Source organism: Equus quagga, chromosome 15 (genome assembly GCF_021613505.1).
Source record: "Equus quagga isolate Etosha38 chromosome 15, UCLA_HA_Equagga_1.0, whole genome shotgun sequence".
Lineage (NCBI taxonomy): Eukaryota > Metazoa > Chordata > Mammalia > Perissodactyla > Equidae > Equus > Equus quagga.
The window spans coordinates 24,804,969-24,830,675 of NC_060281.1; the positions used below are offsets into that span (position 1 = coordinate 24,804,969).

Genomic DNA, 25,707 nt, shown 5'->3' on the forward strand with positions numbered 1-25,707 from the left:
GAACAAAATTTTCCACTACGGCAACAAGAATGTTAAACACGATAAAAAAAAAAAGTTTTCTCAGGAAGAAAAATGAGACCATGAGTATTCATAAGCCAAAACCCAAAGGCCATTCTCTGGGTCCTGCAAGGTTTCCTGCTGTAAGGGAGAATCAAGCAGACTAGAGAGGGTACTGGAAAGGGAGCAGGATGTCCTTGGCTCAAACGCAGATGGGTTCAGCGTGGAGCCTTTGAGGAAATGCCATTACAAAGTGTTGATGCTTCTCCTTAGGAATCAACAGTGACCCAGAGGATGCTGGGACTCCGCATCTTTCTTCTCAATGGATAAATCCAATCCCTTGACCTTAAATACACTGCATAAATAAACTCCGGGACAGACTAAAATGTAATGGATTGAAACTATTATCACAGGAAGAATTTAGCTTAGAATGCTCCCAGGACATTTGGCCATGTCTGGAGACATTTTTGGTTGTCACAACTAGGAGATGGTACTGGCATCTAACAGGTAGAGGCCAGGGAGGCTGCTAAACATCCTATAATACACAGGACAGCACCCTCACTCCCCAACAAAGAATTATCCAGGCTAATACTAAGGTTGAGAAACCCCAGTTGAGACTAAATCCTTAGTTACGAGGCTGTGAAGATTTAGAACAAAGAGCAGGAAGAACATTTATGGAGCAACATGCTCCAATGGGAAAAAGATGCAGACGTGCAGATCCAGATAAATATCCACATATGCATACAGATAAACCCAAACTGACTGTACCACTAAAGCACTCTGGGAGGGAACACAGTTCACATCAGTAGGGAAACAAGTTTCATTGCTCTTCTCTCCTCCCCGATGAGGGAGCAAGCCAGCATGAGAATCTGAGAAGTAGGTCCATTGTTTAGAAGTTGTCTTTAGATTTGCAACGTGAGGCAAGAAGCAAAGTTTAGGAGCAGGGCTGGAGAATTAGGACAGCTGAAGTGCTCAGCATAATAAAGACGGGAATTGCTTATTGGAGGTGCTGGTAAGCACTAAGGAGGAAGAGAGAGGAAGGCCAAACATGTCTCTGAGCCAGGCAATCACTCTCTTTTAGGACAAGGTTGTCCAACTCTCAATTTCAAATCGTCTACATTGTTGAGATGTAAACACCATTGGTCTCCCTGAATCTCCTAAAAGTTTACCACGTTAACAAAGCCCTTGTGTCGATGTTGCGCGCGCGCGCATGTGTGTGTGTGTGTGTGTGTGTGTGTGTGTGTGTGTGTAAATCAGGGTTTGGGGACTAAATTCCACATCTGGGTCAACAAAGTGCAAAAGAGAGTCTGCTTGCCTGAACCCAGTAACAACAGTTAACATCTACTGCAGGCCTACTATGTGCCAGGCACTGTTCAAGTACTTGACATGCAGTCTCACTGAATGCTCACAGCTGCCCTATGGGGGATGCCATTGTCATCCCATATTAGGGATAAGAGGTTTGAGGAAGAGGAAGTTTAAGCCACTCACTCAGGGACACACAGTGAGTGAATGGGAGAGGCAGAATTCACATCCAAGTCGTCTAGCTCCAGAGTCCACGTTCTTAACTTCTGAGCCACTCTGATTGTGACCAGCAGTAATTAACAATCTTGACTAATTGGATGGAAACAGGAACTCAGAGCTGGAGGTGACGGGAAAACCAGAAGCCAAGACCTCTTCAGAATCTCTAGACGAGTGGTTCTCAGCCTTTAGTGTGACCAGGATCACCTGGCGGGCTTGACAAAACACAAACGGCTGGGCTGTACACAGCCCCCGCCCCCAAGTTTGATTTATTGAGTCTGGGGCAGGCCCAAGGATTTGCATTTTTAACAAGTTCCAGGTGATGCTGATTCTGCTGGTCTGAAGACCACTCCTGGAGAACCGCTGCTCCTTTGGACGGATGTGGGGCTTCCTCTGTTTGTAGGGGCTGAATTCAGCTACTTTGTTCTGAATCTCAAAGACAGGGCTCCTCGGGTGACATCTGGGCACAAGAACAGCTACTGTGTAACTGGGACTTGGAGAAGGCTAATATTGAAGAGAATGGAGCAGGGGAGGGAATAGCGTCAAGTGGAATTCAACCTGGAAGACTTCCTGGAGGAAGAGCCAAGTGGCGAGAAGAAGCGCCGCTGGGACTGCGGATTTGATGCACACTCCAGGTAGCTGGCCTCAGGCATTAGAGCTCCTTCCCTAGGGGAAGCGCAATTAATTCAGATTACCGGTCCTCCGTGGAATCGCTGGGAGGGTGCCCCCTATTCTTTGAAAAGCCTATCCAGAAAGTCTGAGCAAGAAGTGTGTACCCAGGAGACACCCGCTTTCATGGAACGGGAAGCTATGCAGGACAGCGGTTAGAGGAAAGATGGACGAACTGAAATCACAGCTCTACTGCTGTGGAGTGTGGACCTTGCTCAAGGCTCTTAACTACTCTATGCCTTAGTTTCCAAATCTGTAAAATGGAGTTACTAACAATGTAAATCTCAGAGCTGTAAAAACCAATGGTACGTGACGTGCTCGTGACATTGTCCACTGTATACCAAGCCTCCATCATGGCACTGGAGAGAGAGCTGCCACCAGGGAAAGTCAAGGACTCACTTTGTTGCTGCTCACAGCCCATACAGGAACTTCAGAGCAACCTCCCCCTCCATCATTTAAAAGATCTTCCCTCCCAGTGGCACCCTCCTGTGCTTTAGAGCCCTCCCCTAGTCTGAGCTTGCTCTCCAACAAACCACGCCCTATGACCCCTTTCCACACCTCACTCGAAACTTCTCTCATTTACAAAGTTGACAATACTAAAGGGAGGGAGGAGAACATCAGAATACAAAACTGTCTAACATCTGCACGTGCAATGTCCTCGAACTTGCTTTAAAAATGTATGCAGACAGGGGCTGGCCCCGTGGCCTAGTGGTTGAGTTCGCGCGCTCCACTGCAGGCGACCCAGTGTTTCGTTGGTTCGGATCCTGGGCGCGGACATGGCACCGCTCATCGGGCCACGCTGGGGCAGCATCCCACATGCCACAACTAGAGGGACCCACAGCAAAGAATATACAACTATGTACCAGGGGGCTTTGGGGAGAAAAAGGAAAAAAAAAAAATGTACGCAGACAGAAAAGACTGGAATGGGAATTACCAAATGTTAACTGAACTGGGAAGTCAGGTTCCCCACGTGTGGTTTGTGGCCAGGTGGGAAGCTGGGGGCAGGGGTGGAGGGCCAGAAAGACCTAAGGCCCTTTCAGTCCCCCAGTGATGGGCTTATAGGCGAAGAGTATGTTTGTCTTTCTGCTTCTGTGTATTTTCTACATTTTCTATAATAAACCTGCAGTTCTTTTGTAATCAAGGAAGGAAAGTTGGTTTGTTTGTTTTTACACCTTCATATCCTTCCAAAGCTTTTCTTGATTATAGCCCACTCCACACCGACTCTTCCCACACACTGCCTCTTGGATCTCATCTTCTATTTCTAGCCCGTGAATTTGCGTATGTGGCCATGACAGGCTGCTTTCTCAATATCCTTGAGCAGATGTCCTGTGCATGTCCCTGAGACCCTCTGGTGAGCGGAGCTGGCCCAAAGTGCAAGGAGTTGTTTATTCCCACAGAAGAGTGACCAGGCTCACTGCCTACCATTCCCTGTCCTGGGATCCACTCCACCCCCAAAAAACTCACTAGAAGGTTCTTCACAAAATGAGTGGTTCATGCCAAGAGGAACTGCACAGAAAGAGACCACAGGTGAAGAGAGTTGTACACACACACACACTCATGCACCCCCATCTGCCTCTTCATTCCGTCTGTATCAGAGGAAAATGTCATCCGGTTAGCGCCCTCAGATGAACTGGGGAGGCAAATTCCCCAGTTGTGGTTTGTGAGGGGGTGAGTAGCTGGAGAGTGGGGGGGCGGTGTCAGGGACAGCCAATCCACTTCCGTCTGGCTCTGAAATCCACACTTATTTTCCTGGCCGGGACCAGATCCCATTTCCCAATGTGAGGTATCTCGCTCTCTCTTGGTGACACACACTCTCCCCAAGAATGCTTGACTTTTCAGGGAGGAATTCTTGTGTATTTGGGATTCTTGGAAACAGGACAAAGACTAACGAATTGCTGGCTCTACCCTGGGTTTCGAAACCCACTAGAACTCACAGGAGTGGGGGATAGGGGGAGCCGGAAAAGAGGGTGTGGGTGTGTTCGCGGCACAGAGGAGGGTGCGGGATCGAGATGCAGGATCATGGTGTTCAAGCTACAGGCACTCCAGAAGCTACCCACGGACCCCAGATCAGAAGTCACCTTCCACTCTGTGACTAGAAAGCTGACACAGGCGGTGGGGGTGGGGCAGCGAGGGGATACTGATTACTGCTTGTTGAGACTAGAGAGTTATAACACAGCAGAAGTCAGGAAATGAGTTGGTGAGCTTATTGCAAAGGGAGACAGTTGTGACGTCTGAGGGTGCAGAACAGAGAGCACGGGTCTTGGAGTCAGGCACACCTCCTTGGAAAGCCCTCTGTGCCTCGGACTAGCTATGAGACTTCAGGCAAGGAACCTAAATACTCAGAACCTCAGTTTCCTCTTCTATAAGATGGGATAACACTCCCTTTGCAGGTCTATTGTGAAAATGAGATGGGCTGAACTGAGCAGGTGCTTGGCCCAGCTCTGGCACATAGTAGGTCTTCAAGAGATGGCAGGGATTATCTGGCAAGTTTGAAGAGTAAGAGTTTATAAAGCCTTTGTGTGGTGGGCCAGCGGGAGAAGGTCAGAGAGCCCTGGGGACAGCCAGGCAGTGAGGGGACATAGCTCCCTGGGGTGATGGCAGCTAAGCTTAAACTCTCACCTCTGTACGCTCCTCAGGGACCTGCGTGTGTCCTGGCAGGTATGGGCTATGTCACCTTGCCCTGTGGTCCAGCTGCATAAATCCAAAGTAAGAATGTGTGAGTTCCAGATGACCAGAATCAAATGGTAGAGAGTCTACCGGGGTCCTGGGTCCCTCCACCTCATCAGCCTAAAATGGTCAGGAAGCCTACTGGCCTCTCATAAAGGTCAGGCAAACCACCCAACCTTGCTGTCTAGAGAAGACCACGAGTTCCGAAGCCATCCTTGGAGAAAGCAGGGGCCTGAGTGTCTGGCCCCCCAACCCTGCCTCGCTCCCAGGCCCCGCCCAGAGCTGTGGTAACCTGGGCAAGCAGACCAGGCCCCCAGGGTGTTCTTAGTCTAACCAGGAAGGCAAAACACAAGCACAAAAGACTTAGGAATACAGAAAAACACTGGGGGAAGAAAATCATTTTCTTTCAAAGGAGCTCATATATGCAGAGGGATCACGAGGTGATCTGAGGAATCCACATTCCACAGGGTTAATCCGGGGAGACTTTCTAGAGAGTGGTGATGGGTGGGGTTGCCACTTCGTGTCACCCACAAGCTCTCCCCCAAAGTCCCCTCTTAGACCCTGTGGCCTGATTGAAGGAGAATAGGCACTTTTGCCTGAAATAGTAAATTTACATAACCTCGCAATCTTCGCGATGCCCCGCGCGGCTCTAGTTACAACAACAAGGGTTTTAGAACCGGAGAGTTTGCAATGGCAAAGGCAGAGGGAAAACCAAACAGAGCCCACATGAGGTTTTCATTTTCTTTAGCCACGTGAGAATGGCCCTGTAGATCCAGCTATAAATACCCAGCTGCCATTGCCACAAGCTGGAAAATACACACACACACACACACACACACACACACACACACACACACACGGCAAGTCCCTTCAAACAGTTTGTGGGCTTAAGAATGCAAATCAAGTTTCTAAGAATATCTGTCTGCCCGGAGAAGATGCAGTGCTACTCTCCCCTCGCTAAGTGTCTTGTGCTGAGGCCACCTCCAACATTCTGATAGGTCTTGGGAAGATGTTGCCCCACAGCCATCACCAGGGTGCATGCAGAGCTGTCCCCACACACCCAGGCCAAGCTGAAGCCCACCAGGGGCTGCAAGCAGGACTGAGGGGAAGGGTTTTAGACCAACTCCCTTAGACAGAGGGAAAGAGCAGCCTGCTTGACCCGGGACACCTTAGACTGGGCTCCCTACAACAGAGCCTGAGACAGAGCTTGCGTATATGTCGTTTATTGAGGCTGTGCTCCCAGGAGAACCCAGAGAGGGCAGGGGAAGGACCTGGGAAGAATGTGGTTTGAGGGGAGGTCTAGCTTCAGCCTGATCCTGGGGCAGCTCTGGGGGAAGTGCACGCCACACTGGCCCTCCGTGGGGCAGGGGACAGCGGCTTCCATAGCTTTTTCCCATTAGTCATTGGCTGCCCAACGCAAGGGAAGGGCAGGGCAAGATGACATAACTCCAGGTACCTCGGGGAAGGGGTTTCAATAACCAAGGGCAGTGCACACAGGGGCCAGCCTGCAGCTGGAGCCTCCCCAGCAGCCAGGACCTGCGCATGCTCCAACGGCCACTTCTACACTGGCCCCGCAGTCCCAGTGCCTTGTCTCTTAGAATTCATATTTTCTACTGATAGCAAACGTCAGTCTGTGGGTTTCTTTGCTTTGTTCATTTTCATTTTCTTTTGCATGGAACGTTTTTATAATTGACTTGCTGAAGAAAGAAGCAAAGGTTTGATCCATGGGGATCAGTGTGAATTACCCCCCGAATATCTCTCTCTCCTTCTTCCACACTAATAGGTCCCTGCTTTTGTTTGAGGCACCAACACGCCCATTTAAAAAGTTTTCAGCATCTCCCTAGACTCTGCTGCAGTTTGAGGTCTCTCTCTCCTTAACACAATGTTGGCCAGCTTCTGGAGAGGGCTTTCAGAAAAGCTCGTTAAGGTGACAGTTAGCTGGCATGCACTCTCTGTGCTCTGTCCTTCTCTTTCTTCCTGCCTGGATTGCAGATGTGAAGCTAGAGGTGACGCAGTCACCTTGTAACCAAGAGGCAATGAGCACAAAGACAAAAGTTTCATCAAAAGTGGGTCCCTGATGGCACTGTGGTGCCACTCTGCCAATTCAGGACTGCATCTGCTGCACGTGCTGTATAAGAAAAAGAAAGAACCCACTCTACAGAGCCACGCCAGGCGGGTTTCCAACTATGCCACTGAACACAAATTGTAACTGATACACTCTAGTTCCGTGGGGTGTCCCATGGAAAAAGTCCTCTTTAGATAAATAAATTGAGAGAATACTAGTTTAAACAATGGGAAACCAGTCTCGTCCTGCATGCTTCTCTGCGCATCGTGGCTCCGTGAGGGTGAGTACAGGGGAGGCGGAACTATTGCTTAAATTTCTTGAACCACAGAACTTTTCTTCCTAAGGTCAGTGTGAGAACCTGGTGTTTTCTCAAACGCAGTTTGGGAAACACTAGACCAGATGACCTCTTCTTGCACATTTCATGACTCCCCACCTAGAGGGGCCCAAGCAGGTGGCCAGATCCACCAGCAGCCTCGGCATTCACCCTTCATGGGATACGAGTCTGAGTCAAAGAATCGAGGCCTGTGAGGCTGGTTGGAAAAGGGCAATGAACTAGATAAATTAAAAGACTCAAAGGAGTGCCAAGTCTTCTGGAATTTTTGGGTGCTCAATCCTCTTTCCCAGCAGTGACTGGCTTTCACCCCAGGAATGATGATGGTGTTGACAACAGCCCACACTTATCAAGCATCTATGATGTGTGAGGCACTGTGCTTCACAGGGACAATCCCTTGCAATCCTTGCAACTGCCTAGGACAAAATACACCTTTAGTTTGCCCACTTTACAGATGAGGAACCTGAGGTCTATTGACAGACGTCAAACATTTATCCAAGGTCACATGGCTACTTCGTGATAGAACATGGACTCTACCCACAAAGCCCACCAACTTGAATGGCTCCATTTCCCCACCTTCCTTCACCAAGTACACATTTTGTTTGTATATTGTGAACTTTCTCTTGATATGTTATTTTCCAGGTGTCCTTATCTTTGGCATGTGCATCCCAATTTATATACTGCATTGGGAATTCTCAGGGGCAGGCCCTGTACCCCTATGAGTTTGGATACGTGATTTTCTCCTTTCTCTGTACCTTACCACAGTGTTTAGAGACCACGTCTCCACATCCTAGGGCCGCTCAGTCAAGGCTGCCTCTCTGACACATATCACAGCCTTCACAGGAGGGGAGGTGCGCTCAGGCAAGCCTTAGGGTGAGGGTAAGGAGTGATGCAGATGAAGGCAGAGTCATGAGGAAAACTCTGGAAAGATTAGCTCCCACTAAGGGCATCCTCAGCTTCACACGCTTATCCATCAGGGCGCTCAAGACCAATGTCACATGCATCACTTGGATCGGGCTTGGACCAGGTCTCAAGTCCTCATCCTACAACTGAGAACTCCAAGCTCAATCACTTTAAGGTAGAAACATCCATTCTCTGGAGTGCAAAGTTTTTAGGGCATGACAAATAGCCAATCCCTAAGTCACACTCAAAACATCTTCCTTTTCAAAGCATAAAACAATGTACCTGGCCCATAACCATAACCGTCAGTCCCTTTCCCTCCCAGACCCTCTTCCTGGCTTACCCATCTAAGCCTTCTGGAGTCAACCAGTCCAAAAACACAGCCCAAATTGCCCAAAAGCTATTACAGGTTGAATTATCCGAGTCTCCTCACTATGCCAGGTCTTTCTAGTTCCACGATGAATGCGTGTAGAAACAGCCCAGGTGCTGACTATTCTCTGTTGCTGCTCTACATTCACGCCCTCCCCTCCCCTGCCACCCTCCTGCCTAGGGGGCTGGCCTCTCTGGAATGCATCACCCAGATTCTGGGGTTTCCAGTGCCCGGTGGGTGGGATTTGACCAGTGACTGGAGGATGGAAGGAGAGAGACCTCAGAGTGTTTACTCTCCCACTGTCTCTCTGCTAAGCCAAGGGTCTGGCAGTGACTGCTTCTCTAGGGCCACAGCTCCTGCTGGCAAAGGGCTGTGACCGCACCATTCTTCCCCCTCACCCTCCAGGTGTAGCAGTGCTAACAGCTTCCTGCTGTCGCTCGACCCTGGGTGCCTCAACATCTTCTCTAGTCCCATATCTCTCCACAAACAGTCCTCCCATGACATTCTTATCAGTTAAACCCTTTTGGGAGTGTCAACAGTTTTCTGCCCAGAGCCTGACTGATACAGACTACAATGCAGACTTTCAGAGCAACCACACACCGGGATTTGCTCCCCAAAGTCCCAATTTCATGTGATTTTCTTCTTTTTAATGAAGATGAATTATACGATGTATAAACGAGCGGGAGGCAAAGAGGAAAGCCAGTCCAGTGCTAGCGCCCGGTGCCAGCACCACACCAGCCAGAGGAGGAGCTCCCTGCCGCAGAACTCAGCACGGGGGTTCACCGGCTCAGTCAAGGACAGAGGCTGCATAATAGAGGACGGGGCACTCAAGGCCAACACAGTGTGTGTCACTCGGATTGGGCTCCAACCAGATTCCAAGGGAGAGGGGTCTGTAACAAACAGTAAGACACATGAAAGAGCTGAATCAACTGCATTTGAGTAAGACACCCCGGGAAGAAGTCAGCGTGGCTTCACCGTCAAGTACAAGAAAGTGAAGCAATTCCCAGTGGTGGGTACTTTCCCACTTCAGGGCAAGATGTTGCAAGAGGAACAGAGCAGTGGCTGTGTTAATGGAAGACAGAAGGGAGGGAGAACTTCACCGAAACCAGGCGGTCATGGTGGGAAGAGGGAGGTGCCTTCACCCTTGGGCAATGAGAAATACTTGAGACGTCGGTCCCCTGTCCTCGTCAAAGGATGATGGCTGTGGTCACTTGTCAGCACTAGCAAGAGATCCCAGTAACTCCCAAGGGATGAGCTGAGACAAGGTTCTAGCAAAATGCTGTACAGAGAATGAGCCAGAGAGTTGCTGTGTGGTTTCTATTACTTTGACTCTAGTTTGCATCTCCACCAATATATCAAATATGATCCCAACAAATCCACAAGTCAGAAACAAACATCAAGATTTTTAGTTCAAAAACAGTGATTGCCATGTGCACAAAGGGTCCAGTGTAGGTGTCTGGAGAACAGCCCACTTGAAGATGGTCACATCTACCTAAAATTTCCCATATGGACCTGGAGCAAATGGGGAGCAGCTTTGTATCCACTCTCTTCGGCATGTCTATTTGCCAACGGGCAGAGGAAATGAGTTAGGAGCTTGTGCCCATTTTTGAAGCCAACCTTTTTTTAAACTAAAAACTATTTTAGCTATCTACAAAAGGTAGATAATAGTAAAATAAACATATGTCTACCCATCACTCCATATAAGAAATAAAGCATCACAGATATAAATGGAGCCCCTTCGTACCCTCCCTGGTCTTCCTTTCTGCCTTCCTAGAGAGAACCACTTCTCTGAATTTAGCAGTTATCTCAAACTTGTTTTTATACTTTAATTATACACATATTTGTAAATAAAGAGAGTGTTATTTTGTATGCTTTTAAACTTTATAGCAATAGCATCCTACCACAACTTGCTTTTTCCACTTAATATTGTTTCTGAGATTATACCTTGCAATTGCAGTCTACCTAGCGCCTTCATTTTCCCCCCACTGCGTTCCATAGTATTCCGTTGCATGTATATATCAAATTACGGAACCAATCTTCTGGTTGATGATAGACATTTGGGTTGCTTTCTAACTCTTAAAATCCATGCTACAGTGAATTTCCTGAACATACCTCCTTTTCACATGCATTAGAGTTTCTCCAGACTCACCTAGGACATAGGGTAAGTGCATCTTCAGCTTTACCAGACAGCACCAATTTGCTCTCCAGTGTTCATACCAAATTAATTCCCACCATTAGTGAATGAGATTTATCCTCGGCTCTACATCCAATCTGATGAGTATAAATTTTTTTTTGCCAATCTGACAAGTGTGAAATGATATTTCCTTGTGATTTCAATTTATGTATTTCCCTGATTCCAAGTAAGGGTGAACATCTTTTCATGTTTATTATTCTATAGCACCATTTTAGTATTAGAATTACATTTGCGTGCTTTGAAAAACCAGAAGAATTTTTCTTTTAATTTATAAAAATTTGAACAAGTTGAGCGTTTCATCAGGCCTTCACTGGAAAACTTGGAAAGGGAAGAAGAGCTGTGGATGGAGGCAAAAGGAAGATTTCCTTTTGCATACTGGCTTTGAGATAGGGATTTTTAAAACAAGCCACAGCATTAGAGATGAAGCATGTGAAGCAAAAATTCCAACAATCCTTGGGCAACGTGGGGAATACATTTTTTAAGACCTTGTCAACATTGTCTAGGAACAATCCAGAAAGTTTTCATTGTGCCTTTTGCCTGTAAGACACGCAACTATATGGACAGCACAAATGGGCTGAAGGAACCATAGGAACCAGTTGTCCGTCTTCCTGCTGCAGGAAACACCATGTATTTACCATCCCAACAGATGAAATCACTCCTCTAATAACAGAAACCTGGAAGGAGATTCCATAACTTCCTTACATTCCCAAACAGTCTTACATGGAATCTAAATTTCTCAACTTTGAGCATCTCCTTCTCATAGCATTGATGACATGGAATAGTATCCTTGACTTGTAGGTCCTTCCCCAACGACACTGTGAGTTCTTAGAGGACTCATCTTAATACCCCCTCTCCCTGGCACAAGGAAGGATAAACTAGTTTGGAAATGCATGAGGGCAGGGACCACATCTCATTCAGCTTCAAACTTCCAGGAGGCATTCGACTTATGTTTCTTAAGGGAAGGAATTTCTTCCATACGAAACATTCAGAGCTTTAAGAACAGAGCAATCGTGGAAATAAGCAAATCCTCTTGCTGAGAGTATAAAAGAAGTCTTAAAAAATACCTCTGAATGCTTCTTTTCCACGAAGCCTTCCCCGACTCCCCTGTCTCAAAACGATCTTTCCTCCTCTAACTACACATGGCATCAGCACTACATAGGACCTAGTATTCCAATGGAAAGCAAATTATTTGGCAAATAAGAATAATAAAGACCTACAAGCACACGCCATGCTCCAGGCGCTGGTCTAAGTACCGTACATGCATTAATTTTGTCTTCTTTTGGGGGTAGGTACGATCGCTGTCACCACTTTACAGAAAAGGAAACTGAGTCTCAGGCAGATAAATACTTGCCCAAGGCAATTCTTGTAAGTGGTGGAATTTGAATTTGGACCCCAGCATCTGCACTAGAAGCCACTATGTTATATCAAAGCTACTGCTGGACATACATAAGCCCTTAAGTGTTTCCTGCTGTTATTTTAGTGAAAATGCAGCTGTGGGCTTAATGAGAAATTCATTATCCTCTGCATCCTTATCTTTGACACCCACATCCAATCCCTAAGGCCTTGGAAGAATTTGCTGATTCTTCCTTATTTATTAATAAAAGCTCCCAGTCACATGGGCTCGCCACACAGGCACTGTCGGCCTCAATTTAAGAGACTAGAGGCCCCCGAGGGGAGTGAATTTTGCTCACCAGGACTCATTCCACACGACCTGCCTCTGCACACAATGCCTTACTCACGGGGTTTCTCAAATAGTTGTCGGACCACCACAACCACCAACTCAGAAGGATACAGCACTTCGCAGTGAACTGAGCACTTTTCACAGACCCTACCTAACAGCCCCCAAGCAGTCCTATGCCACAAGTATTACCATCATTTCCGTTATACACAGGACTAAAACTAAGGCTCAGAAATGCTGAATCGCTTATTGAAGGCAGTTCAACTAGTTGGTGGATGGCTGAAATTCAAACCTAAGTCCTGCCACCAAATCCCACGATACGTCTTCTGCTTTTCGTGAAGTTGATCCCTTTTATCCTTGTCCTTTGCATGTACACACACATGCACACATACACAACTGACTTCTCTTTCTGGACCAGTGGAACAGGAATCAGATCAAAAGAAGAGGAAAGAATCTACACGGAGCTCTTGTTCTATGAACTATGAATGAATAGTGAATGGGCACATGGATAAGGGATATGTATAGTCAACAAATATTCCCTGAGTGCTAACCCTGTGCCTGTCACCAGGCTAGGGGCTGTAAATACCACAGTGACTAAGGCACGGCCCTAGCCTTCTAGGAACTTCTAGGCCATTGGCACATGCATCTCAATGGTAACTGGACCTGTCACTGGAAGCTCACCTTGTAAGAGCCCCACGTGGGTAGGGAATGGTGTGGAGAGGGGAAGAAGCAAGCCAGACCCTGTTTTAGCATAGACAGAGGAGGCTAGATGTACATCGCATCAGGGCAAACTCCAGACAGCGTTCTGAAAGAGTTAAAAGGAAGCTGGACAGCCCCACTGACCAGGAGAGTGAGGCCCCATTCAGACTCCCAGAGGGTGAGCACATGTTCAATTTCCCCAGGGACAGTCCCAATTGACGCCTGGTTCCCCACTGTCCCTTCTGGTTAGTGCCCCTTTCACTCTTGAAAGAGTCTTGGTTTAGACAGTAAATTACATGCTCGCCCTTGCCTTCCAGGAAATTTATGACTTTCTCCAACTGCCCCTGGGCAGGAAAACAATCTGGCTTCCCAAGGTCGTTGAGATGCCTTATTTCTACTCCTTTTTACAGAGCTTCTCACAGCCACCACCCCACTGCTGGCACAGGTTCTAGGGGGGCAGCTCCCACGTCTGTGTCTGTTTCTCTCCTGTGTTAGCACTGAAGCCAAAACTATTCACCATCGGATCTCAAAGTGCACAGGCTCTGGATCCAGGCATACCTGTTTATATTCTGACTCTGACAGTTTCTGTCTTTATGACCTTAGGCAAGTCACCCAACCCCTCTGAGCCTCAGTTTCCTCACGTGTAAAAGGGGGTGAGAATGCCAATCTCACCTCATGGGATTGCTGTGAGGACTTGGTGGGGTAGTATAAGGGAAAACACCTGGCACAGGGCTTGGTATAGAGGACCCACCTCCCCCCCCCCACCCCCTACCCCCTCAGGCTTTCTAGAACATGTGAGCTCTCAGATAGATATAAAGCATGTAGAGGATACGAATGTCTCAGGAAACCCAGTATATTTTTAAGTTTCAAGCGCCTGCACTACCGAGTTGGAACTGCTTCCTCATCTTTACAGAAAATGGGAAACATGGAAAAACCACTTTGTAAGACTGGTTGCCAACATCTCCTAAGCTGGACACATGCATTCCCTATGACCCAGCAGTTCCGCTCCCAGGAACACACCAAAAGAAATGCAGTCATATGCTCACCCAAGGACAAGCGCACAAGTGTTCATAGCAAAACTACTCACAACAGCCTTGAACTTGGATCCTACCCAAATGCCCATCCACAGAAGAGTGGATAAATAACGTGTGTGCAGTTACATAACGGAATACTACACAACGATGAGAAAGACTGATTTACACAACATCACGCCGAGCAAAAGCAGCCAGACACAAATGAGTACACACTGTATGATCCCATTTATATGAAGTTCAAGAGCAGACAAAACTAATGCACAGTGTTAGAAGTCAGGACCATGGAAGGGTTGTAGCCAGAAAGGGGCATGAGGGGCTTCGGGGGTGGGGGCAGCGGGGAGCTTCGGAATGTTCTATTTCTTGATCTGGACGCTAGTTACATAGATGTGTTCAGTTTGTGAAAATCCATTGAGCTATATACTCATAAACTGTGTGTTTTTCTGAATCATGTTGAACTTCAATAAAAAGTCAAAATAAAATTTTTAAATGTAAAACATTTCTAATTTTGGTAGAAAGTTGAACAGACGAAGTAGGCAGTAGACACTTTGCAAAAGGCAGTGGGATAGTTTATTTAATAAATGCTTGCTGAGCCCCAGTCCTGTGCCAGGCGCTGTGCAGGATGCTGGGCCAAAAGAGCGAACGAGATTTGGTCCCTGTTCTTCATCATCATCTCCATCATCATTATCATCGTTCCTAAGACTTCCTAGTGTTTACCATGTGCCAGCCATGCTTTCAAGTACTTATTTTTTCTTCTTACCAAATCATGCATTAACTTCATCTTCATAACAACCCATTTTATGGATGAGGAAACCAAGGCACAGAGAGATGAAGTAACTTGTGCAAGGCCACAAAGCTAGTGCGAAGTGGAGCCAGAATCTGAACCCAGGGCCTGTCCTCTGAACCAAAGCTTTATACTCAGAAATCTAGCGTGTTTATCAGCTCTGGGAGCCCCAGCTTCCATATAGGAAGCCACAGACCTCAATAACCTTACCTCTGTTCAGGGCTGCCATGATGGTAAATTATCAACCATCTTGCAAAGGCAGAGGCAGTTCCTAACTCTACATCTGGGCAGCTGCCAGCCCAACGCCAAATGATAGGGAACAGACTGATAAATATATTGACAGAGATTAAAAAAGAAGAGTTAAAATGGCTTGGCCCTTCTACTGCCCAAAGTCCACAGGAACTCTGAACTGCCTTCAAACTAACTTCAAAGCTGCCTCTGGTCCTGTGGAAATACTGACTGACCTGGAACCACTCCCTCCCCTCGCTGCCCGGTCAGGGCATCTTGAGGCCGGGGGCTGAGAAGGCTGGGAGGCAGTGAGGGAAGGAGTGTTGACACTGACCCCCAGGAATGTGGTCAGATGTGGAGCTGTGCGTCTGGGTCCCCAAATCTGGCACATCGAGCATCCATCACACAGGCAAACTTTGCTTTGGCAGGAGGGCGGGTGACCAGTGTACATAACCTGAAAAGCGGAACGTTTAACACACGCTGCCAAAGATCGCCCAGGCTCAGGACAAAGCAGGAAGAAACAACACCCATCAGAACCACTCAGATCCGGCAGAGACCCATGCGGGCAGGAAGGCGGCTCCCAGCAGGCCAGCAGGGTCCTCTGAGATCGATCCCTTTATATTACAGAAGCACCCAGAAGATGAACAGGAATTCCCAAAGGACAACTTGTCCATCCCCCGTCTCTAGGCAGGACGGCAACAAAGCCACCTGGTCATGCTTTCACCCAGATACACCCACACCCCTCAGCCTAGCATTGGGGTTGGGGGCGGGGCAAATGCAAATTTGGCAATAAAATCAAAACATTTGCTCAGTCTTCCCAGTTATGACAAACTCTATTTGTAATCAGTTGGATCTCACCTAGAAAACACACAAAACAGAGCACAAGCAAAAAGTATACTTTGTCATACTCCAACATGGCCACCAACAATTACCTAGAAAATGATGGACGCCTCCCAAACAATTTCATCTAAAGTAGTCAAAATTTCTGGCGCAGGCAGAGGGTTATTCGGAAGGGCTCTTGGAATCAACCGCTCGTGGGAGGGAAGGACAGATAAGAGGTGGCACAGGAAGGGAGAAGTGGAACAGCCAGGCAGCCCCAGTGAAGGCCTCAGCCAACACCATGGGGAGCCCTGAAGCTGGGATGGGCTTTAGAATTTCCCCACACTGGTACAGAGAACCCAGGCCTTCACCACTCCCACCAGTCACTGGAGGCAGGCAACCCAGGAGGGGAGCATGGGCAGAAGTGACTGTAGGAGGCCAGCCCGGTGGCGCAGATGTTGAGTTCGCATGTTCCGCTTCGATGACCAGAGTTCGCTGGTTCAGATCCCGGGTGCAGACATGGCACCCCTTGGCAAGCCATGCTGTGGCAGGCGTTCCACATATAAAGTAGAGGAAGATGGGCATGGATGTTAGCTCAGGGCCAGTCTTCCTCAGCAAAAAGAGGAAGACTGGCAGCAGATGATAGCTCAGGGCTAACCTTCCTCAAAAAAAAAAAAAAAGAAGTGACTGGGCAGGGCAACTCTCTTCAGCTGAGGCAGTTCCAAGAAGGGCTGACCGCTGCCAGCACTGCCTGCCGCTGGGAGTCAGTCCAGAATGGGAACCTGGGCGGCACAGACCAGTGTCCACTCCGTGGGGATTTGGACCCAGTCAGGAAAATTGAGTGTAGAGTCCACAGAGCTGACCATTATACTACACTGCCTGATTTGCTCCATCAGGACTGTCCTCCAACCTATCAGTCTTTGATATTTCCTGCTGCGTTTCTGGCATAAATTCCGTGAATGAGGAGACCCAAGGAGGGAAGGCTAAATTTGATGAAAAGGGGGTGGGGACAGCCACAGGGCCTGATGTTCCATAGTTTCCCCAGGTGCACACATAACATGTAGTCATACCCAGGATGGTCACCAGGCTAGTGCCAAAGCAAAGCTTTCCTGGGTGACGGATGGTTGGCGTGTCAGATCAGGGATGCAAATTGGTGAGCATCCAGAATGAAACCACATTTAATAACTGACTGACGGAAAAATAAACATCCCTTCAAGGGTGGCATGATCTCAAATATACAGAGCTGTGTGTGTCTAGGCATAAAGAAATCAGAAAAAATAAAAAAGAGCTTGATCCATTGCAGGGATGACCTTGATACATGGACCAGGAGAAGAAAAGTATGCTTCAGAGTAATGTGCACAGATTCCATTTCAGGGAAAAAAAACACTCAGACAACAAGACCTCATTATACCTGTACACACACCTATAATATTTGTAGGAACAAAAGAAAAGATAAGGGAAGGGTATGATTCAAGGCTATTAATATTAATTGCCAGGGTGTGGAGGGAGGTAGAGATGCTATTCATTTTCCATTTGTCTTTTCGTATTTCTGCATGATATTGATTCACTTGTTTAAGCAAAGAAGAATTATTTTCATAATTGGGAAAAATCAAATAAAGAAGACATTTTAAAAACTTATCAGTGTTGCACCATGGGCACCGTGAGGCCCGATATGGAAACACAACTTCATTCCCTCTCCCTCCTCCTCCTCTTAGGAGGCGGTTCCTAATTGTCCATTTGGGGGTGATCAAAAGGAATATTTAATTCAAGGCCAAGATTTTTCTGTGCCCTCTCCTTAACCATTAGAAGAGAACTTTATCTTAATATTATTCCACACACAATATATATCTGCCGCCAAAATAAATCTGCCACTAAAATCTATAAAAATTATGCAACACATTCTGTAGTCCAGTGGCAAATGCTGTGAATTACCTGCTGTTTGCCATTGTCCACGACCACGCTTCTTTCCAGTACCGTGCTAATGAAAGCTGACCACCCCGAGCCAACTCCCAATTATCTTGGCACGTCGACATGAAAAGCCCAGAGAAGCCAAAACCCAACTTTTCACCACATCTGCTGACAAGGAGTCAAAGAGGTGGTTTTATGTTTCTTCCATCTTTCCCTGTCCCCGGGTACCCCTTAGGAGAGGTGTTCCAGAGGGCAGGAGCCACCACAGAGCAGAGGGAAGAGGACACAAAGGGTCCACACAGCCTATAAATGGGGTGGCTCTTCTCTGTCTGGTGAGCTACGGGGACCTGCTCACGCGATGCCATCAGCACCTGGGCGAGGCCAGCTCATTCCTCTGAGTTAACTCAGATATCCTCGAATTCAATCAAGGCTCTAACTGACTGTTTGTTTGCCTAACAGGTGCGGATCCTACTTTTACGAGCTCCAAACATGTAGAAGGCATGGAGGGGACTCAGTCCTTCCTTGACTGAAGTGCAGTGTGTTAAAGGTTGTGACAGAGCCGTGTGCCAAGTTCACGGGCGTGCGGAGGAGGGCGTGATTAGGAAGAGCCTTGCAAAGGGAGTTTGAGAGAGACCGAGACACTCAGCCAGCCTGGCAGGACAAGTAGGAGATAAGGACTGGGGAAGCGGCTTTCAGGTAGAAAGAACTACAAACAAGGGTATAGAGGGGGGACATGCTTGAGGCCAGATTCAGTGCAATAAAACCTAAGTGAAGGCTTGAGGAACGCCGGGGACTGCTGGTCAACAGGGCAGCCAGCCACACAGGAGCACCTCACTCACACATCCCGACCTGACCTGTGTTGTCTTAAAAGGATCCCCGGCCCCCCAAAACCACACATCAGTTTTTCTTCATCACACCAGCTTACCAACTGATTATTTTTTCCTCCCACATCTCTTATTCTGTCCATGATACTGGATTTAGATTTTGACTTTAGTTAGTTCTCCTCCTGTCTGGTTAATTGCCAGTAACTACAACAACCACGATCATAGCGATAGCTCACATTTGTTGAGTGCTTACTCTAGGCCAGGGGCTGACAGTCCTTGTAACCACACTTCAAGGGAGGTGTTATCATTCCCATTTTTCAGAGGAGAAAACTGAGGCTCAGAGAGGTGAAATAATGTACAAGGTCTTACAACAGGGAAGTGGGGGGGGGGGGGCCCAGAATTCAAACACAGGTTTGTCTGATTCTAGAATCTATATTCTCGGCCACAGGCTGTAATAACCCTCCCTAAGCTATGCTTGCTCTGATCTTGTCTGATATGCAGAGCCAGAGTCATCAAACTTTTTCTGTTAAAGGGCCAGATAATAAATATTTTCAGCTCTGTGAGCCACACAGCCTCTACTGAAAAACTCAACTCTGCCCCTTTAGTGTGAAGGCAGCCATAGACAAACAGGAAACAATGGCATGAGTGTGAATAAAACTTCACTTATAAAACAAGGTGACAAGCTGGATTTGGCTCTTGAAATGGCCAGCTCCTAATCTAGAGTAGCCTGTTCATTCATTCATTTAGCCAACGTTTATGGAGGGTCTACCTGGGGCCCCGGCACGGCTCTAGGTGCTGAGGATACAGGGAGAACCACACAAGTCCCTGTCCTCACGCAGCTTAAATCCTAGCAATGCCGCCTGTTTTACCCAGGCCTGATACCCTGGGCCCTAACCTTGGTACTCTTCACTCTGCCCTTCTACTCTCAACTTAGACTTCAGATCACCCTGGAGCTTGTAGAAGCGTCAATGCCTGGGCCCCACTACCCAGAGGCTCTAATTTGATTGGCTGGGGTGGGCCCAGTATTGATCATTTTGCAAGCTCCCCAGATGATCTGACTGTGCAGCCAGGGTTGCCACCCACGGCATGGATAGCTGTTCGCCTCTCATTTCTTCCGCTTGCCCACTGTGTGAAATAGGGTAAGTCCCTTCCACCCTCAGAGTTCGAGCTTATACAAATGTAAGGTACCGTTGTCATTCTGCCATTATTATTAGATGTTAATGTTGGGTACTGCCTCATTGATTTCTCTCCCCAGTTTTGACTTTGATTCTTTGGATCAAGACAGTGTTTAACATTTCTAAAATAAGCTCTATGGAAAGTTCACTAATATCCCAGGTTCATGGCTGAGTGAGCTGGTGGCCTTTCCTTTATTGGAGGATGGGCTCCTATGGGGCTGCCATTTGTTTGGCACGGGGAGCGCTGATCTGTGCCTCCCTTTCATACGAAAGGTCTCCATCTCCAGGCCGACATAGCCGACCTCAGGGCACTAGTGTTAACCCTAGAATAAGTGGCTTATTTACTTTGACTCCTGGACAAATATTCAAACCCATGTACTTCCATGAGCTTAGACCTAGAGAGAGGAAAGGCATTCACATTTTGCTGAGCACGGAGCAGTTGGCTAGGTCCTTCCCATCTATTATTTCATCTTCAGAACCCTGGGAAGTAAGAATCTTATAGTTCTCATTGAACAGATGGAGAAGGCCCAGAGAGGGGGGACAGCTGGTGATCTGGTGGTGCTAGAACTCACACCTGGATCTACTTGATTCTGAAGCTCTCTGCACAGAATTGTGGGGCACCCACAAATCATTCAGCTCCTCCTCAGCCAGGATTCAAAGAGATACCAAGCTGCCTAAAGTTTATTTTTCCCAGGTTTTGTTTTTTTCTTATATTTATTTTTTGGAGGGGCAGACCCAGAAAGAACCCCACAACACCTGCTAATGCCCCTAGTCTGATAAGCCTTGCACAGCACTAGCAGAATGATACACACGTCCAAAGAAAAGGCATTTCCCCCTGCACAGCATCTTGGCCGCACAGTTTTATAACCTCATAAGGAAACAAAAAAAAAACAAACAAACCAAAAAATGTGAGGAGAGCGTTGGAGAAATAGATACTGGCAGGAATGAGGAATTCACTGACCCCTAGTCTGGGCCATCTCAGAGAAGCTGGCCACTGGCTGAGCCTCTTAAAAGCTGAAAAGTCATCCCAGGCCACCGTTAGAGAGCTTGAACAAAACAGAAACAAATGTGATCTTCAAAGTCTTAAATGTCAACTTGAAGGATAACTTAGAAGCTCTGAGATGGGCCAAGGGAACCTGCAGCTGCTCTCTCCAGTGTCAGATGGAATAGCCACTCCCCCGGACAGCGCATTAATCAGGGGCCAGCCTCTCTGCCCCACCCCCGGCCCCACCCCCACCATACACAGACAACCTGTCCCGCTGTCTTTCTCCCTTCTGAGAGCCCAAACACAGGCCACAGATGCAGGATGCCTGTGCCTCCTCCCACCCTTCAGGGTAATGGACCAGCTGCACTCATGGATGATCGCCACTGGCAACCTTTTCTAGAGGGAGGAAGTAAGGGTGACCTGAGTCCGGGAGACTCCACCCACTGGCCATCAATAGCGGAAAACGTAGCCAGATTTGGGAAGAGGTCCCTTCCAAGTCATGGGCTCTTGATGGCTGAAAACTGAAGAATAAAATTATGATACTCCCTTTATTAAGGGTCTACAACACCCCCAGCTTTGTTTCAGTCCATCTGCATAAATATCATTTTCGTGATAAGCTCGGGAGGTGAGCATTATCCTCAATTTACAGGTGAGGAAGCCGAAGCTCAGAAGGAATCAGCAGTGTATCCCAGGTTAGGATTTCTCCCCCAGGGCAGTCTGCTCTGAAGTCTGCACTCTCCGCGGGGCCAGGCTGCCTCTGAGTCCAGAGCTGAAGGACACAGGATCCCCGAGCACAGAGCTGCTGGCTGTGGAGATGTACAGGGTCATCTGCTATCAAAGCCAAGGACACCCTCCTTGTTGTTCTTTCTGACAAGTGTATTTGCCCTTTGGACCCTCGGGAGAGCCTGAGAACGCCTCCTCTCTAAGTATTCTGATCTCAGAGACAACCGAAGGGCTGGCCAGAAGCCCGAGCTGATAGAAGGGGCCATGAGAAGGCTTCAGTATCACCCCAAGCGCCAGCGGCCTGGGAACTCGTCCCGGGTCTGAAGTTGGTGAAACATCTCCCAGCGCAAACCCAGAGGGGTCAGGACTGCTCCGACCCTCCGGAGAAACCCCATAGGCTGAAAGAGCTGAAAACCCGGTCCTTGTCCTCAGCTCTCCCTGAGGAGTCTTGTGCCGAGACAAGAGTATTTCTGGATTCTACCTCTGATGGGTTCCCTCGGTCCCCGGGTGTTTAGCCTTCTATTCATAAATTGTGGGAAAAAGCGAAAACATTTAAAATTGCTACTTCCCTTGGCTCCACTGGAATCAAAGAAGCAAGCCCTGGCCTCGGGGATCTCTACACCCTCCTGACCACCTGCACTTAGACTTCCCCTTTCTCTACCCCTGGAGCCAAGGCTCTTCAGCAAGGAGGAGAGTTTAACCTGTTTTGTGTCCAAAACTTTGGGGTCAAGGGTTGGGAAAGAAGACTGGAGAGAGAAGATGTCTTTCAGAGTCTTCCCCCCGACTCACCAAGAAAAAAACAGTCGCAGGCCTTCCTACTGGTCCTGCCCCCACAGCCTCCCCTTTCCCAAACTCCTGACTTTCTTCTAACACCCAGGAGAATTTTCTCTCCTCTTTTTGTCCTGATGGGGGCACGAGTATTCCCTAGGCATCCCAGCCTCTGGAGGGGAAGCTCTGAAAACCCGGCTAGGAGTTGCGAGCCACAGCCTGCAACTACCAGGCATCAAGACAATAACAGCACAGTTGTTTTTTTGAAAAGGAAGAAATGAGGGTCGGAGGCAGCTCCCAGTACAGATGAGAAATGGGCCATGGATGCTTCCATGCCTGAGGCCACCACCGTCACCACACGGTCACGAGGGCATAAACACGCGCCTGCACGCGCATCTCACGGTTTGCAGCCACCCCTGTTTACACGCACTTTTGTTTACACTGCCCTGAGGGTGATTTTTCCTTCATCTTTCTCATACTCAAGTTGAAGACAGAGATTCCTGAAGTGCAACAAGTCTGTTTCTGACATTGCCGTCTGCTCCATCTTTTACAGCGCTTCCCTAGGGGTCAATCTGTATAATTTCTAAAATCTTTCCCAAATCTCGAACTTCCTGTGGGTCTGTTTTTATATCCACATTTCCTCCCTGTCCCTTCGTTTGCTCATTTTTCTAGGACACAGGAAGAGTCCAGTAATCTTCCTCCCACCCAAACATTGTAGGTTGACTCTATTGCAAAATGCAGAACCAGAGACCCAGCGAGGGCAAGCCCAAAAGGACTCTCGCTGTGGTCACCCGTTTGTTGACCCCAGCTACTGACATCCAGCGCCAGGCATTGGGCAATCCAGGCTGATGGGAGAATGGAGCCCCGCACCCTCTTTCCTCCCACACTCCGTGAGCACAAATCCCCCCACGTCCTAGGGAAAATCCATTCCCTCCGTCAGCCAACTTTTCAGGGAAATCCAAGAAACTGACACCGAACTCAGAAGAGGCGACACACAAAACTTTAAACTATTTGAAGATGGGAAGTCGCTTTCATTTGCATGTAGAACTCATGTAGTCCCTCCAGGGACTTTTTCCTAGAGAGGTGTCATTTTCCTTCCCACCTTCCCAGGAACTTTGCAAATCCACCCCAGAACTGTGGAAAAGTGGCCAAGGCAGAGAGAGAAGAGTTAAATCAAGCCCAGACCTCAGCAATCTGTGTTCAATTTTGATAAAAATCTCTCTCCCTCTCCCCCACCGCCCCCCTGCCTTCCTCCACCCCACAGCTCAGACATGTCTCTTTATGTTAGGAGCTTGCATCTTGTTTGGGGCACCGTGGTGCGCCCAGAAAACCCAGCACGTCCCCCACCGTGGGCGCATGTGACAGACATCCATCCAGCTCCCGGGACAAGGCTGGACACAGAGCTGCAGCACCCTGGCCACCACCGCCTCCTCCTCTTCATCCTCCTTACAATTACCTGCCTCCAGACCAGGTTCCTTCCTTCCTGGGTTAAGTCAAAGTCCCATCGCCTGGCGATGTCAGGGCCACTGCAGGAGCGTGGGCAGCACCCGCAGGTGCTGAGGTCCCCAGAGTCAGGACCCCTTTGCTGGGATGCTCCTTCTGTCGCCCAAGGTCCCAGTGCCGCTGAGAGCAAGAACGTCCCACTCCCTTCCCTGCCTGCTGGCCCGAGGCCAGGCTTGCGAGTGGGAGCTGGGGGCCTGTGAAGAGTTAAATCCGCGAAGAAAGACAAGCTGAACCGGGAAAAGCCACCACCACAAAGTTGTCCATTTGGGGGGTACCAGCTATGTTTGTCCACTTGTGACAACAAGGAATCAGATTTCAAAGCCACACAAAAACATTTTTTTAAAGTTTTCCAAAGACATTTCCTGTGTCCAGATGGGCCAAAACAGACACACACACACACACGCAAATCACACCCATGCACACAGACACGCACACAGGCCCTGGGAGCCCGCTCAAGCATCCGCGACTCCTGCAAACACTTTGGAGAAACAAAACAGCCAGCCCGCGGAGCGGCTGCCTTTCCAATCGCCTTGAGCGTTGTAAAGAGAGCAGAGGGAGAGAAAAGTGTGGAAGCGCCGGCAGAGAGCGTCCCGCGGCCGGCGCCCACTCCGCGGCCCGAGGCAGAGAGGAGCCCGGGCCGCCGCACTTACTCCGAGGCCCCCATGGCGCGTCGCAGTCCCCGCAGCCCCGACCCCCGCTGCGCCGCGCCGGCCGCTCCCGCTCCGCGCTGCGTCCTCCGCCGGGCTCCCGAGGTCCCGCGCCTCCCCGCCCGGCCTGCGCCCGTCCGCCCTCCCCGCTCTGACGTCAGGCGCCTTGGAGCGGCATATTTATGGCAAGGATCCTCTGCGTTCTCCCTAGGTAGAGTTCTGATTGCAGCTCCTTGGGATTTGTAATTTTCACACTTTCAGACGAAAGGAGGGGAGGGAGGAAGGGAGCGCGCAGGCGGCAGGGCGAGGCAGACAATGAGGGTAGCTGTTTCCAGCTTTGGCAAGGAGCCTTCTCAGGGCTCCCTCTGTTTTGGAAACATGTCAGGGTCAAGGAGGCAAAAGCAGCGACCTGGGCAGTGGGTTTCTCCTCGCTCCTCCCCTGGGCAAGCAGCAAAAAGACCTGGTCTGAGGCAGCTGGGGGTCAGGTGCTGGGGATTGCCGCTCCTCCCCCAGAGAGTCCCTTCGTGAGACAATAAGCACCAGGAGGATGCTAGGGCGAGAAAGAGACAAATCAGGCAGACCAGAACAGCTCATTAGAAGCCCTGGTCCACACCCTGACAACTTTTCCATTTCTTCTTTGGGAGTGTGTATGCAAAAAAAAAAAAAAGTTTATTTTTATTAAATTATGTTCCACACTCCCTGCCTCTGTATAGCTTTTCCAACTCAGTGCCAGTCCATTCATCTTACTTCATTGCTTATACACAGAGTCTGAGCCGTTTGCAATAGCTCTTATTCATACTTTTAAAAACTGCTTTTAATTTTTTTTTCTTAAATGTGACTGTGATCCATCTCCTGGACTGAACTGGAAACTGCCTTTGTCAAGAGCGACTGTCTCCTCCATAATTGGTGCCATCCTCACGGTGAGTATTTGATCTCTGCTTCCCAACCACCCACCCCACCCCACCCCACCCCCGCAGGAGCATGCAAGCAGACAGTGCCTGCACTGGGTGAGGATCCATGTAGAGTTTTCTAGGTGTTCAGGTCTGGATTCTCCTGGTGGTCTCTTTCTCCACCTAGCTGCAGGGGCTTCGGGAAAAGGCTTGGTTTAAGGGCCATCCTCCCAGAGTAGGAAAAAAGAGTGTAATTCTTCATGGTTCCCAGGGATTAGAGAACGAACTTAAAAATAATATACATGAGATGCAAATTGCGTGTACAGTTAGATAA

General features: G+C 48.6%; 1 protein-coding gene across 3 annotated transcripts in view; it reads right to left on the reverse strand.

The window, feature by feature from the left end:
• The window catches only part of DAAM2 (dishevelled associated activator of morphogenesis 2), a 105,013-nt gene extending 80,445 nt beyond the window's left edge, over positions 1-24,568 (reverse strand). Inside the window, exon 1 of one of the 3 annotated variants that reach the window (XM_046640213.1) lies at positions 24,487-24,568. The gene's annotated coding sequence lies outside the window, so the exon portion shown is untranslated. Of the gene's footprint in view, positions 1-4,803; positions 4,823-23,789; positions 24,081-24,486 lie in introns of those variants that run through there. The other 2 variants (XM_046640214.1, XM_046640216.1) reach the window with 2 other exon arrangements.
• Positions 24,569-25,707: the final 1,139 nt, after the last annotated feature.